This window comes from Fulmarus glacialis, unplaced genomic scaffold, assembly GCF_000690835.1.
Source record: "Fulmarus glacialis isolate BGI_N327 unplaced genomic scaffold, ASM69083v1 scaffold22175, whole genome shotgun sequence".
Classification (NCBI taxonomy): Eukaryota; Metazoa; Chordata; class Aves; order Procellariiformes; family Procellariidae; genus Fulmarus; species Fulmarus glacialis.
This window is the reverse complement of record NW_009213448.1, coordinates 6,012-7,925: the sequence shown is the minus strand read 5'-3', so window position 1 is coordinate 7,925 and position 1,914 is coordinate 6,012.

The window sequence follows — 1,914 nt, the reverse complement described above, 5'->3', positions numbered from 1 at the left end:
GAATGCTGAGGTGTGTGTAGAGGTGCGTATAGGAGTAAGGTGGGCTTGAGGACAGGAGGTTGCACGTGCAGGTGAAGGTTGAAGGGGAGAGGAGGCGGGCGGAGGATGGGAATTTACAGGTCGGGACAGTGGGAGACGGAAGGGGCAAACCAGCTGCTCGGCAGTGCTTTAGTGGAACACGCATCTCAACACAGCTGTGTTATTTTTGTGCTGCTTTACCACAGCATTAAGTAGTCAGAGTGTATCCCTGAATTGGGCAATGAAAGTTAAAATAAACAATTATTAAAGAACCAACATGCTTTGTATTTGCAAATCATTTGAAAAACTGCAAGGTAGCATTCTTTGGGCCACTTGCTTGTTGTTTGCGCATGAGTTTTTCCAATGTAATAAAGGTACATTGTTTCTGTTTTGCAATGTTAAGAGGAATTAAGGTTAAGAATGCGTTCAGTTATTGAGGACAAAATATATGAAAGGTATGGTGTAAATATCCCCGAGCTAAGTATTACAAACCCAGGAAACACCCAGAATTAAGGTCAGATTTGAAAGAAATCCGAACAAATTAGGGTATGGAAATGCACAGCTGTAGCCTATAGTGACACCAAAGAAAAATCAGAACTTGTCTTGTCTGTGACAACATGTGGTCACAGACATTTGGTCATTTTATCAGGTCACTAAGGGGCAGAGCTGAAATAATTTGTGCACCTTGTTAGCACATTCCAATACCTTTTTTCCCTTAGCAAAGTTTGGCTTTGAAACAAATGCAACATTTCTGTGAAATTTCTTAAATTTTGGGAGGAACTTGAACGCTTACTTTTTGCAGATTTGATTTTTTCTATTTCAGAGGCTGGGCTGTTAGAGATTTAATGCTACTCTTTGGCCTATATGTGGGTCAGCAACATCCATGTATCTCACCAACATCCCTATCAGACTGATTCAAGAGATTGACAAGATAACAAGTGTAGATTATAAAACATAAAGGAAGCACTGTACAAGTGTTTAGCTAATTGGTACATTGTAAAGTAAGCTCTGGCTGTACAGGTAAGATGATTTTGAAAAGGATGAAAGCCAAGCAGATACGTGGGCTTTGTAATTCCTACCATACAGCCTTTTCATCTGAGGAGTTTAATTGCAGAGAAATCAAACCCTTGTTCTAGGCCACAGTGGAAATTCGTGCTGTCAGAACTGGGATTAGAGGTTAGTTATTCCAGATTTTTTTTTTTTAATCTTTTGTGTGTGATTTTCACTGGGCTGTGCTGCGCCTCTCTCGTTAACTGAAAAAAAAAGATTGATGTCAGTGGAAAAATGTGTACATTACAATTTTCCATTATTTTCACATTTTCTAAAATCCCTTAACTCATTTAAGTTCTCTGATTTTTGAGCCAGCGTAAGCTGTGAATGCATACATATGCACATACTTACTGATGTAAATAGCTGCTTAATTTATTGTCCTGGCTGCGTCCTCCAAAATCACTAAAGAAACAGGCCCTGCCTGAGCAGATTGCTTTTATGGTCCTCCTAATGAAATACGAGTCTTGTTCAGCTCAGATGCCAACCCTTGAAACACATTTTTCCCCAAAGAGCTATGAAGTTCCTTCGTTTGCTGCCGTGGGATCTTCTTGCTGATGGAAATGCCATCGCTGGGGATTGCAAACCGGGGAGAATGCTCCTGCGGAGCACCTCCCGCCAGGTCCCGCGTGGCAGGGTCAGCGCTGCCTGCTCCTCCTCCTTATTCACGCCCTGAGCTTGTTTTTTCAAAGACTTTTTTTCCCCTCTTCCTTGTCCTTTTCCCTAACTTGCAGGAGGAGGCAGCTGGCCTGGAGCCATGTGAGGAATAATTAAGGTTACGTTTATCCATTCTTTCAAGAAAAAACCCAATATATCCTGGAGTCCTCTCCTCTAGGATGCTTTTCTCCA